A 13,229-nucleotide genomic window follows, 5' to 3' on the forward strand; every position below is an offset into this window, starting at 1 on the left:
TGGACTCCACAACCTGATGATCATGTTATCTAGGATCATTTAAATTAAATTTCCAACGGGCATATTGTGCTCTTTTTGGTGGAAGACATTATAAGTATCACTGGGAAAATAATATGCCTCAAATTCACTTGCTAGAAATATTCTGTACTCGTATAATGTTATAATTTTTATTTGTTTTTTTTAATACTTTTTAATTTTGTTAAACTGTCAGTTTCCAGTTTTTAATTCCAGATTTAAATAAATAAATAATAAATATTTTAAATAGTATTTGTTTGATTATACTATTATTTTTTAACACGTATAATGTTTTGTGTATATACATATAACCCAAATTAATCCATAACTAAATAATTAGACAAAAATGGTTAAAAATAGGAATTATGATAATAATAATTTAGCTGATTGCTTGACCTATAAATGATTTGCTGCTCAAATAATCGAAATGTTAGAATATGTAATTTATCCAAACAGAAGTGTATATTGGTCAAATCAATTACTGATTTCTATATTATAAATAATACAATGTACTGTATTCCCAGTTTATGTACTGTATCTAATGGTGTAGGTGAAGAGTAATATACATTACAGTTAAGTGTGTAAACAACTGAAAGAGAAATCATGTGAAAAATGTACTAGATAAAATGGATCTGAGTCTGTTGAAGTATTCCATTTTGTTTTAATTTTGTCCTTACTGTGTGCTGGTGTGTGTCTAGAAGTTTCTTAAATCTCCTAAGAAAGACAGTTGTGTATTTCAGTCCTGTAGCTTTAGGCACTGTTGCAGTTGTTCACGGCCAGTTGTTCTGGGTTTTGGGAAGTGATTGCTCTGTGATCCGCCCCTCCCTCTCCCACGAGAGCCCTGTTTTATTATGGTGATGAGGGTCTGTGCTTAAGTGTCTGTGTTTGAGTGTGAAAGGCAGGGGTTGGGTGAAGAACAGACCCCTCTTTTCCACAGCATTGACCCCTGCTATTTAGACCCAGAATATTCTGTGTAACTGTCTGCTTTTTTTGCATATCAAGCCCTGAACACAAAACTGCTCTCTGAGCTTGTTATGACGGGGATCAGATGACCCAGAATACTGGGGTGAGATCTGTGCTCTTGAGAGCTAAGGGGATTTCTAACGCATGTTGTGTGTGTAAACAGACTGAAATTAGCACAAGCATGCTGAAAATGATGTTGTTTTTCAGACTTTTGCACAGGGTGGCATGCTTTCATGGCAGATTTTGTGTCTTTCAACATCCTGACATAGTAAAACTTTAAAATATTAACTTTTTTAAGGGCCGAACCCAAACACAATTTAAGGCTGACATTAACTATGGTTTGTTTGCAGTTAAAGCAGTTGTAAATAGTGATATATTTTTGTCTTTTTCCAGCTCTTTGATGGTGGTATCATATATCAATTAATTTCCCATTTGGACACAAAGTGCAGTCAGCCTGTCTCTGTATCATTCTGTCATCATTCAAAGATAATGAGAGCAGCTGTCATCTAACTTCACCACCCAGGGTGTGGCAGCAGTCGGTCGGGCAATTATGGAGAATTCTCAGCGAGATTTGAAAAATATTTAATAATGCTTTAAAAATTAGAATTGATTACCTTCAGTGTTGTTAAATATTTCAATCTAGATATAGAAAACTATATTGAATCTTTATCAACTAGGCTATCAACCAATAATGTTTCCAATATACATACAGCGAATTTGAATCGCGTTTAAAAAATGCTGTGATGTTAGCAATAGTTGTATTTTTATTTGATGTCAATTTTAAGTAGTCATTAGCTGATGCTCTTATCAGTCAGTGTTTAAGGCATTTTAGGATACATTTACACAACAATGATGTATCAAAAAGAAAAGTTTTTCCTTTGCGTTTTACGCGTAAAGACGACAATGTTGTCAAAATGATCCCCGTTCACAGGGATCCACGAAAACGACTAAAAACGCTGTATTATGCTGCCAGGCCAGTCATTGGTGATGCCACTTTGTAAAGAAACACTATATATACTGTAGCCTAATACACATGCACAGGACGTCGCTATTTTCAGAAATTCTGGTTTTTGTAGTTTACTCAGAGATGATAATGGTATTTTTTTTTAAAACGTACATTTTGAAAGCCTTTTTCAAAAATGTGCATTTTCAGGCCTCGAAAATGCCATGTCGTGTAAATTAATGACCAATACGCATAAAAAGTGATCTGTTTTTAGTTGAAAATGGTGTCGTGTAAACACTTAGCCTAGTTGCATTATTATTGCGTTAGGGATTTGTAAACTTCAGCACACATGTAAGTTCATTGGTAATTGGTAAAGTCATAAACCATGAAAAACATTGACTTATTGGGATTATGGAATTTAATCATTTTAATAAGTTGATAATAATAACTATTTATGATTATTTAATTTTTATATATTGCCACTCCTAGTTTCTGTTTGAAAAATAGAAAATGAAAAGCGCATGTACCAGAACTATCTTGAGCGGCCTTCAAATATCGTCTTTGACAACAGGCGGCCTTGGAGTCAAACAGGTTAGGTGCGGGCCAATTTTGCAAAATATCCTTACAATAAAAATCATACACTAGACTAGACAATAGAATACAAAGTGCATAATAAGTGCAACACAACCACTGCCCTAAAATTATTGTTTTCTTTTAAAAATATAATTTGTTTTGCAGACTCATATATATTTATATGAAAAATTTAACCATAAAAAAAAAAAAAATATATATATATATATATATATATAGGCCTATATATATATATATATATATATATATATAGGCCTATATATATATATATATATATATATATATATAAATAATTTTTTTACATTTCTTTTTTAAGGTAAAATATTTGCTGAAACAGTGACAATAAAGTGACATTAAATATTGTTTTCCCTTTGTTGGGGTTTAGGAGGGCCAGCAGTAGTAATGAACTTGCTGAATATTTGACCTCAACCTTTGACCGCATTGGTGATTGAGGTTAAGGGTTAACAATGTATTGATCAGAAGCAGGTCATGAGATGATGGAAGAGTTAAATGGAACAGAATAGATGATGGACAGTTAAACAGAGCTTCCAAAAACATTCAGGTAGTAATAGGGCATAGGGCCACGGCAGGGCTCATTGTGATTTGACATCATGTCAGATGTCATGCAAAGCATTACGGTCAATAAGCACATTACCATTGTTATGGTAAAGAAAGGTCTTAGATTGTTTTGTTGGAACTTTGTGAGTGAGCTAAAACAACTATATAAAACACTCCATTTTGATATTGCATAGTAGCTGTAAATGTCATTTGAAGGGCAGAATATTGTCTCTGTGTTAAGTTGGAATGAGCCATTAGAATGAGAGCATTTTTGTGTTTAGAAAAATTATTTTAACTTGATGTGGTTTCCATAAATGCAATGTTAATATGCGAAACGTGAGACACGAGGGCAACATTTAAAGATGGCCATCTAGGTCATGTTTGCATGGAAAAACCTTGGAAAAGTTACTCAGAAGGATGCAAAAAAAAAAAAAAAAGAAGCATTTAACGGTTCCTACAGTACCTTCTACCACCACCACGAACATTAATAATGGATCTATATTTATTCACGTGAAGAGTCTCAGGACTTTTAATATATTGTATTATAGAAGTAAGGATGAAATGACCCCAACACACTCACACACACATTCACACCTGTCCCATCCACTTTTTAAAACAAAGTTACACCACTGAGACTGACCCTGTATTATACTTTCGCCACTTTATTTTTCACTTTTTTTTGCCACATGATAAACAAGGACATTTATATTCTAGGGTGAAAATAAAAAAAGGTCTATTGAAATATCAGCCTTACAGTCTCTCTGTGACCCTCAAAAATACAAATAAAACCGTGTTTCTGCTGACTCACACAGGATATTGCCCTCGGCTCCTTTCAGAAAGTGGACAGAAAGCGTCTTGACTGTGATTTCCTCCGTTCTCTTAGATGCTGCAGGCTTATTGTTCCAGCACACTCTTTTACAGAATTAGATATCAAGAGTCAAGTCTTTTTGATGCGTAATACTAAACTGCTATTCAAAATATTCAAACTCTCAACTCACCTTTATAGTCTTATGCGTTGTTTGCCGGAGTTCATTATGTAAAATACAGAACTAATGTATTTGATTTATGTATTATATTTTATAGTTTAGTTTTTAGTTATACTATTTTATATTTGATTTCATAAAGAATAAGATTATTTATGAGATAATATGGACAGGAGAAATTGAAGTAAAACAGTGGCTTTAAAAAGAAACCATGAATAATAAAAGAAAAATTCCTCTATCCTTTCTCCAAAATGGTGGATGTTGCAGTTTGCGAGGTCATGAATTATTGAAGTTCATCTGATACTTCACATCTCATCTCTGTTTTAACATGGCGTCATATAGCTCATTGTTTCATTGGATGTGTAAAGCTGTGATTATGTTTCTGCAACTATCTGTCTATCTGTCTGTCTGTCTGTCTGTCTGTCTGTCTGTCTGTCTGTCTGTGTCATTCGAGCTGTCTTACTGTCTATATGTCTTCTGTGCCTCTATATATCGTTCTATCTTCTATCTGTCGCTCTATATCGTTTTATCTGTCGATCTATCTGTTGCTCTATCTGTCGCTTTGTTGCTCTATCTATCGCTCTGTCTGTCGTTCTATCTTCTTTATATCGCTCTATCTGCCGCTCTATCTGTCTCTCTGCCGCTCTATCTGTCTCTCTGTCGCTCTATCTGTCGCTCTATCTGTCTCTCTGTCGCTCTATCTGTCTCTCTGTCGCTCTAGCTTCCGCTCTGTCGCTCTATCTGTCTCTCTGTCGCTCTAGCTTCCGCTCTGTCGCTCTATCTGCCGCTCTGTCGCTCTATCTGTCCCTGTCGCTCTATCTGTCGCTCTATCTGTCTCTCTGTCGCTCTATCTGTCTGTCTGTCGCTCTATCGGTCTCTCTGTCGCTCTAGCTTCCGCTCTGTCGCTCGATCTGCCGCTCTGTCGCTCTATCTGCCGCTCTGTCGCTCTATCTGTCCCTGTCGCTCTATCTGTCGCTCTATCTGTCGCTCTATCTATCGCTCTGTCTGTCGTTCTATCTTCTTTATATCGCTCTGCCGCTCTGTCGCTCTATCTGTCTCTCTGTCGCTCTATCTGTCGCTCTGTCGCTCTATCTATCGCTTTGCCTGTCGTTCTATCTTCTTTATATCGCTCTGCCGCTCTGTCTGTCTGTCTGTCGCTCTATCTGTCTCTCTGTCGCTCTATCTGTCTGTCTGTCGCTCTATCTGTCTCTCTGTCGCTCTATCTGCCGCTCTGTCGCTCTATCTGTCTTTCTGTCGCTCTATCTGTCTCTGTCGCTCTATCTGTCGCTCTAGCTGTCTCTCTGTCGCTCTATCTGCCGCTCTGTCGCTCTATCTGTCTCTCTGTCGCTCTATCTGTCTCTGTCGCTCTATCTGTCGCTCTATCTGTCGCTCTGTCGCTCTATCTATCGCTCTGTCTGTCGTTCTATCTTCTTTATATCGCTCTATCTGTCTCTCTGTCGCTCTATCTATCGCTCTGTCTGTCGTTCTATCTTCTTTATATCGCTCTGCCGCACTGTCGCTCTATCTGTCTCTCTGTCGTTCTATCTGTCGCTCTGTCGCTCTATCTATCGCTCTGTCTGTCGTTCTATCTTCTTTATATCGCTCTGCCGCTCTGTCGCTCTATCTGTCTCTCTGTCGCTCTATCTGTGTCTCTGTCGCTCTATCTGTCTCTCTGTCGCTCTATCTGCCGCTCTGTCGCTCTATCTGCCGCTCTGTCGCTCTATCTGTCTCTGTCGCTCTATCTGTCGCTCTAGCTGTCTCTCTGTCGCTCTATCTGTCTCTCTGTCACTCTATCTGCCGCTCTGTCGCTCTATCTGCCGCTCTGTCGCTCTATCTGCCGCTCTGTCGCTCTATCTGTCTCTGTCGCTCTATCTGTCGCTCTAGCTGTCTCTCTGTCGCTCTATCTGTCTCTCTGTCACTCTATCTGTCTCTCTGTTGCTCTATCTGTCTCTGTCGCTCTATCTGTCTCTCTGTCGCTCTATCTGCCGCTCTGTCGCTCTATCTGTCTCTGTCGCTCTATCTGTCGCTCTAGCTGTCTCTCTGTCGCTCTAGCTGTCTCTCTGTCGCTCTATCTGCCGCTCTGTCGCTCTATCTGTCTCTCTGTCGCTCTATCTGTCTCTGTCGCTCTATCTGTCGCTCTATCTGTCGCTCTGTCGCTCTATCTATCGCTCTGTCTGTCGTTCTATCTTCTTTATATCGCTCTATCTGTCTCTCTGTCGCTCTATCTATCGCTCTGTCTGTCGTTCTATCTTCTTTATATCGCTCTGCCGCACTGTCGCTCTATCTGTCTCTCTGTCGTTCTATCTGTCGCTCTGTCGCTCTATCTATCGCTCTGTCTGTCGTTCTATCTTCTTTATATCGCTCTGCCGCTCTGTCGCTCTATCTGTCTCTCTGTCGCTCTATCTGTGTCTCTGTCGCTCTATCTGTCTCTCTGTCGCTCTATCTGCCGCTCTGTCGCTCTATCTGCCGCTCTGTCGCTCTATCTGTCTCTGTCGCTCTATCTGTCGCTCTAGCTGTCTCTCTGTCGCTCTATCTGTCTCTCTGTCACTCTATCTGCCGCTCTGTCGCTCTATCTGCCGCTCTGTCGCTCTATCTGCCGCTCTGTCGCTCTATCTGTCTCTGTCGCTCTATCTGTCGCTCTAGCTGTCTCTCTGTCGCTCTATCTGTCTCTCTGTCACTCTATCTGTCTCTCTGTTGCTCTATCTGTCTCTGTCGCTCTATCTGTCTCTCTGTCGCTCTATCTGCCGCTCTGTCGCTCTATCTGTCTCTGTCGCTCTATCTGTCGCTCTAGCTGTCTCTCTGTCGCTCTAGCTGTCTCTCTGTCGCTCTATCTGTCTCTCTGTTGCTCTATCTGTCTCTGTCGCTCTATCTGTCTCTCTGTCGCTCTATCTGCCGCTCTGTCGCTCTATCTGTCTCTGTCGCTCTATCTGTCGCTCTAGCTGTCTCTCTGATGCTCTAGCTGTCTCTCTGTCGCTCTAGCTGTCTCTCTGTCGCTCTAGCTGTCTCTCTGTCGCTCTAGCTGTCTCTCTGACGCTCTAGCTGTCTCTCTGACGCTCTAGCTGTCGCTCTATCTGTCTCTCTGTCGCTCTATCTGTCTCTTTCGCTCTATCTGTCTCTGTCGCTCTATCTGTCTCTGTCGCTCTATCTGTCTCTGTCACTCTATCTGTCTCTGTCGCTCTATCTGTCTCTGTCGCTGTATCTGTCTCTGTCGCTGTATCTGTCGCTCAATCCCTCTGTCGTTCTATCTGTCATTCCATCGCTCAATCTGTCGCTCTATTGTTCTATCTTTCGCTCTATCTGTCTGTCTTTAAATCTGTCATTCTATCGCTCTGTCGTTCTATCAATCATTCTAACACTATCTGTTGCTCTAACTGTTATTCTACCGCTCTGTCGTTTTCTGTCATTCTTACACTTAAACTGTAGTTATATTGCTCTGTCGCTCTATCTGTCATTCTATCGCTCTGTCGCTCTATTTGTTATTCTATCTGTTGTTTTATCAATCTGTCATTCCATCTATTGTTTTATCTATCGTACTATCTATTTATCTCCTTTTGTCTTTGAGCAGGCATAATGTGTTTTACATGAAGCAGCATAGGCCAATTTTAAGTGAAGTTCCATTTTAAATCCACTGATTTTTTAGTGTAATGGTGTCTTCTCTAAGCTCCAGACTTCTTTACCTGCTATATATTAATACTAAATCCTATTGCTAAAAGCATAAAATCTGAGCATACACTCGCACATCTGACCTCAGCATCTGGTGTTGGTCAAGGTCAGAGGAGACGGGCAGGTGTTTATCAAGACGAGAACAGAAGGGAGGAGAGTAGATGGATAGTGAGATGTTCTGCCAGGGACACTGCTGCAGGTGTGTGAAGGGTAATGAATCATGAGCTGGCAGCATTTACTTCTCTACCATTCGTCCTACAGTTTTGTTCACTACTGCATAGGTTCTTTAGTGTTAGGCCATCCTAGAACAGCCTAGCATAATGGTGGTTAGCTGGTCTGCACATAACATAAAAATGTAGTTTCTTTAATTATCCTGATATATTCTGATTTGCATATAAATGCCTTTGGAGCAGATCTACTTAAAAAGGATAATAAAGGTTCTTCATAATCGAATGCAAGACAACCACTTTAGATTGAAGGTTTAAAATGATCTAGGCTTGACAGAGTATTATTTCTTTATTGCATTTAAGAAGCTTGTTTGATTCTATCAGAATTTAATCCTCTTGTATAAACCGTTTTCTGGTGTCTTTTTTATTCCACTTTAGTTTGCTCCATTTCTTATGGAAGTTTGTTCTGCCACGGAATAAAACAATTTAAAAGATAATTGCGAATTTTTTTAAATCTCAGAATTCTGACTTCTCGCAATTCTGACTTTTTTTCTCAGAATTGAGAGATATAAACTCACAATTGCTAGTTATAAAGTCAAACTTGCAATTGTGACTTTTTTTCTCGCAATTGCAATTAGGGTTGTAACGGTATACCGGTATGGCGGTTTATCACGATATTGACATGTATGATTATCATATCGTGAACATTTGCTTATCCAAGGTTTTGGAAAAAAAATTAAAACAGATCTCACCAGCGCATATGCAACTTCTTTCCACTTGAGCTTAGACTCCACCCATACATGTACAGCAGAGAAAATGTCTGAGACACAGGTTGCGAATTCTAATCTCTTTCCCCCGCAGAAAAAAAGTTGAAATCTGCAGTGTGGGAATACTTTGGGTATCTGAAAAATGAACGCGGGGTTTTCCTTGAAGGTGGATATCCAGTTGTGTCCAGAAATGTGGACGAAGAGTGGCTGCAAAAGGAGGATACGTCGAACATGTTCTCCAATATTTGCGAACACCATCCCTCCCTGCAGATAAAGTTCCATTTATAACTCAAGGCCGTATTATTTCCATTTTGACGCAGATGTCACGAAAAATGCGTGATTTGATAGATGGATGAATAAATCTAAAATACAGCTGTGCAATAAATCAAATCAATATATGAGTGTGTGTCAAAAAACTGCTATACTGTAAATCTATATTCTTTAGTATGTGTGACGCCCATGGTGTTTAAAGCGTCTGCCGTCTCACTCACTATATGAGGACGTGAACGCATGAACATATCCAGAGCTGCTCTGAGAGAAATAAATGAGCATTTCATAATTTTATTTAAAAGAATCATCGTCAAAGACACTCTTGACTGAAACTCATAGGAGTTTAGTACAACCTGTCAAAATAAAAGTTCATAGACTCATTAAAAAATTTCATTAAAGTTTGTTTTAATAAACCATGTTCAACCAAAAAACCCTATCTGTTTTCATTCATTTTAGGGTCATTGTAGCTGATGATTATAATAATAATGAGTCTTTAATACCGTATACCATGAAACCATGATATTTTCTGAGACGATTATCATACCGTGAAAATCTCATACCGTTACAACCCTAATTGCAATACTATATCTTGCAATTATGACTTTTTTCTTGCAATTCTGTTTTTCCTCTCGCCACTGTGACTTGGGAATTTATATAACACAATTCTGACTTGCGAGTTTATCACAATTCTGAGAGAAAAAGTCGCTATTACCTTTTTTATTTTTTATTCAGTCGTGGAAACGAGCCTCCATAATTTCTTGAAGGTGTGAGGAATATTTAAGAAGGGAGGCAAATTTCTGCCACATAGCCTATCTGCTTATGGATACAATTAATAATTCAGAGGATTTGGGACAGAGCCCCAGAGAAAAGAATGCTGTCACAGTCCTGCTGGATTAAAGCTTTACACTGTATACAAGCAGATGTTCCACTGTATACATTTACAGAGGACTATCTTCTCTTTGACATTGCAGAGTGAGACAGCTGAACTAGATTGCTGACATTATAATCATCAAAGCTGTCTGCTCTGCAAGCACACAATATAGATAGCGTTGTTGATTCCTAATGGGACCAGAGGAAATGTTATTGATTGGAATTTGGTCTTACAGAGCTCACAAAAGAAAACTGGAAACTCATCTCAGTCTCAAGTAACTTTGTCTCAGATTTTTCTCTCAAAATTCCGTGGGAGAAATAAACGCATCACTTTACAAGAAATTGATTGTAATTTTCACAAATGTGACCCTGGATCACAAAACCAGTTACCAGTCGCACGGGCATATTTGTGGCAATAGCCAACAGCACATTGTATGGGTCAAAATTATCAATTTTTCTTTTATGGCAAAAATCATTAGGATATGTTTCATGAAGATATTTTGTAAATTTCCTTCCGTAAATATACAAAACATTTATTTTTGTGAGTGAATGCCGAACAATCGTGTATATAAATGGACAACTTTAAAGGCAATTTTCTCAATGTTCTTCTGCAACCTCAGATTCCAGATGTTCAAATAGTTGTATTTCGACCAAATATTGTCATATCTTAACAAACCATACATCAATGGAAAGCTTATTTATTATTATTATTATTATTATAAATCTCAATTTCAAAAAATTGACCCATGTGTCTGGTTTTGTGGTCCAGGGTCACAAATAATTACAAAGAAACTTTTAGCTTCGGCTACTCTGTGTAGAGGGACGGTGTTACTGACCGCACGTTGTACAAGATAATATATTTGTCAATGAGGCTCAGGATCTGTTGTGCACCAAATCCTCCACCATGCCAGTTATCTCTTATTACTCTTGTCACGTTATGCCGGGTTCTGACACCTAAATTCCTGTCATGGACAAGAAACATGTCAAACTACACGTTGCTTCCTGACCAATCATCGCTTGTTGTCTTTAACGACGTGTGTGATGTTATAGAGAAGGCAGAACTAGTGACTGACTTCCAGAAACAAGAGCATAAACAAATGACTACTAAAGCGAAATGCTTCTTTGCTAAGAAGTCTTTGCTAAATGCTAATTCCAGTATTAACCGGGTTGCTGAAGCCACCTCCACTATCGTTTGCCAGCATTTATCTTTCTTCACTCTGTTATGGTAGTCCCTCAAGGAAACATCATAAAGGCAGGAGTATTATTGTTATAGCTCCACAAACCTTTCCTCCATTGCATAATTCCACCTAGCATCACCAATACCATCATCTTTCTTTCCTTTAGCAATGCTTGAAAGCTGTGTACAGAAGAGCTTCTGTGCTCCTATTGATCAACGTCACAGAGGTGATGAAACCTGTCGTGGAGGACCGAAAAAAAATGGGACTAGTCTTTCTGTCGTGACATCGTAAAGCGTCGCAGACGCAGCGTCAGTTGTCATCCACTATGACAGACACACTATATGAGATGAAGTGATTGATTCTTGCGTCCTGATGCCAAGTGTCATTTACGAATCACCAATGCCATCCAAGATATCCATGTCTTTCTTTCCTCAGTGGAAGAGAAATTAAGTTTTTTGAGGAAAACATTTCTGGATTTTTCTTCGAATAATAAACTTCAATGACAACCACTGTTTTGAAGTCCAAATCAATGCAGTTTCAAAGGACTTTGAAGTGCTTGAAACGGCTGTGCGCGATCGCAGCTGATGAAGAAAGTCTTATCTAGCAAAACGAATTTAAAAAATAATTTTTTACGGTACTTCCGCTGGCGCCGGCGACATTGAAAGTGACCTTTCAACGTGATGACGTAGTTCCCGGCACGTTGCAGATCAGCTCAATCCGCACAATTGTAGTTAAAAAGTGTATATATATATATATATATATATATTTTTTTTTTTTTTTTTTTGAAAATGACCTATCGTTTCGCTAAACTAGACCCTCTTCTCAGCTGCGATCTTGCACAGCATTTGATTTGGACTTCAAAACAGTGGTTGTCATTGAAGTCCATTATTCGAAGAAAAATCCAAAAATGTTTTCCTCAAAAAACGTATTCTCTCTTCCACTGAGGAAAGAAAGACAAGTATATCTTGGATGGCATTGGGGTGAGTAAATTATTAGGAAATTTTCATTTTGAGGCGAACTAATCCTTTAACTCTTTTTATCATTATGCAAATCACACGTATGTAACAGTCATGTGTCTGTCAACCTAAAATTTTGACTTTTCTTAACTTTTTGAAGCTGGAAAAAAGCAGTTAATTTTGGTTTGCAATGACATTTAGATTTTTGGGTCAATTATTCTTAAAAGACGCTTAAAAAAAAGTCATTTTGCTCTCCATTTAATCTCATACGGGTAGTTGTGTTGCGTTGCTCTCTCTCATTGTAAATGGGGTGTCATATGGAAACGGCCACACTATAACTCAAACGATGCCAGTCATAGTGAATCACAGCCTGACTGGAAATAGGTTTTAAATGCAGTTAGAGCGTTTAATGTGGGTGTTAAGGGATTACTGAGACTGAACTCACCCACACGACCATCATTCACTCCCAGTCTACACGTCTCTATTGATTCTAAGAGCTCACAGCTATTGATATAAGAAAAAAAAGCCAGATTAGGCTTATTCATGTTTTTATGACAATGTTTATGGAGGTCTAGGAGTGACACTTATATATAAAATAAAATTAAGGAATCAGTTATCTATTTAATAATTCAGTAATCAATTTAAATTCAGATAAATAAAAATGGAAATAAATGAATCACTTTTTGAAATGGACAATTAACAGAGAAATGTAAAATTGTTTATTTAATTAATGTTTTATATCTATATCTATATCTACTTGAGTGGCAATTTGGAGATGATGTGGCTTGTAAAATTGAGTCAAAAACTGATTGGTTGACCCCACAGGTGACCTGCCCAATAGCAATTTGTTAAACTCTATTGACAAATGGATGAAGAAACGTATAAAAACCAAAGAAAAGCAAACTGCCAAATGCTTTTTTTGTTTTGTTAAAAAAAAAGCCATTTACAAATTTGCATTTAAAAAGGATGTATTACTATTTTATTGTTTTTATCATGTAATGAGCAGTTGTCTCTTTATTTTTACATTTTAATAAACATTAATTTGTCAATTTTTATGTTAGAATTATTAAAATGAATACTGATTTCTTTCATAATTTACAAAAATAATGTCTGTTTTCAAATAGTTTTCCTAAACACTTTCAAGTGCTGTCAGAGATGTATTTTCTTTTTCAGGGCAACTTTTTCAGTAATATCCATCAGCTAGTGGTGAGTGACAATTTGAATTATAGAATTAAAATAACAATCAATATACTACATATATATATATATATATATATATATATATATATACACACACAATTATGA

At 37.9% G+C, this 13,229-nt stretch overlaps 1 protein-coding gene across 3 annotated transcripts in view; it reads left to right on the forward strand.

The window, feature by feature from the left end:
- akap6 (A kinase (PRKA) anchor protein 6) overlaps window positions 1-13,229 on the forward strand; it is a 164,292-nt gene that overhangs the window by 1,128 nt on the left and 149,935 nt on the right. The gene's annotated exons all lie outside the window — the stretch shown is intronic.

The sequence above is a fragment of the Siphateles boraxobius genome, unplaced genomic scaffold (assembly GCF_051911475.1).
Source record: "Siphateles boraxobius isolate OS27281-9 unplaced genomic scaffold, OSU_SipBor_1 22, whole genome shotgun sequence".
Lineage (NCBI taxonomy): Eukaryota > Metazoa > Chordata > Actinopteri > Cypriniformes > Leuciscidae > Siphateles > Siphateles boraxobius.